We start from the raw sequence: 1,255 nt of genomic DNA, 5'->3' as shown, positions 1-1,255 counted from the left end.
AGGAGGAGGAGGAGGAGGAGTATTCTTATTATCAGAATCGTTAGCACGCTGGACGAAGTGCTTAGCGGTATTTTGTCCGTTTTCACATTCGGAGTTCAAATTCCACAGAGGTCGACTTTGCCTTTCATCCTTTCGGGGTCGATAAATTAAGTACCAGTGAAACACAGGAGTCGATGTAATCGACTAGTCCCCTCCTCCAAAATTTCAGGCCTTGTGTCTACAACAGGAAGGATTATTATTATTATTTCTTTTTATCACAGGTTTTGTTGGAACTCCTGGAGTCTTTCATGCGTAGCGGCTTTGCTACCTGCAACCTACGGTATCATGCTATCCGTTCTTTTCAGCTATCTAATACTGTCCTGATTATTCTGGCCGTGCCAAGGGGGAAAACCTTTTGTAATAGTTCTACTGGGCACTCTATTTATACTGGTGCAGCAGCTGTATAAGGTTTGTTTAAGGATGTTGAGCAAAAATAGTTCTACTGGGCATTCTATTCCAACTTCTTATTATAGACTCTTTCACTGATCTCTTCATTGTTGTTCTTATGTGTACTTAACTCGCACACATACATCCATGTCTATACACACATACACTTTGTTCTCATGACAGCCTGTCATTTGTTCTGTATACATGACGCGCACACAGACAAATGTTAATATCAATAAAATATCTCTCAAACATTCTACCCGGTTGTGTCTCTGCGCTTTCTCACTGGCATATATGTATTATTCTAGTCTTCTAAACGGAGTTGTTATTAGATGGTTTCACCACGTGAATCCACCACAATCTAAAAACATAAACATCTATTCAAATAAATAGAGAGGTCATTATAAGTATAAAGCGTGTCAAAGTAGGAGTGGGAATAATACTTTTTGAAGAAAACATGACACATATAAATATCAGTCCTTGGGGTGGTGGCGGCGGAAAGGCAGTGATAATAATGGCAGTCATGTGTCAGGCATTGTTGTTCGTAAAATAGTGTGACTTCAGTGGTGTAAAAGTAAATGTGATGATCATGACAGCTAGAAGGACAGGCATACCACAGAGGTAATTTCTACCGGTGTAAGTCGCCTCCTGTCCACCTGAACCTTAAATGACATAGCTCAGGTCGTGTGTCCATGGGAAATCCATCCGTTACTTTTTGACAGGGCAAAGAAAGTTCTTTCGCGCCTGTTTGGCCAGTGGTGGATCAACCGAACGAGAATCTTTAGATTCGGTTTCGAATCTCAGCTCGGAAAAAGAAGTGTTAGTTTTT

Source organism: Octopus bimaculoides, chromosome 4, assembly GCF_001194135.2.
Source record: "Octopus bimaculoides isolate UCB-OBI-ISO-001 chromosome 4, ASM119413v2, whole genome shotgun sequence".
Taxonomy (NCBI): Eukaryota; Metazoa; Mollusca; class Cephalopoda; order Octopoda; family Octopodidae; genus Octopus; species Octopus bimaculoides.
This window is presented reverse-complemented; position numbering follows the sequence as displayed.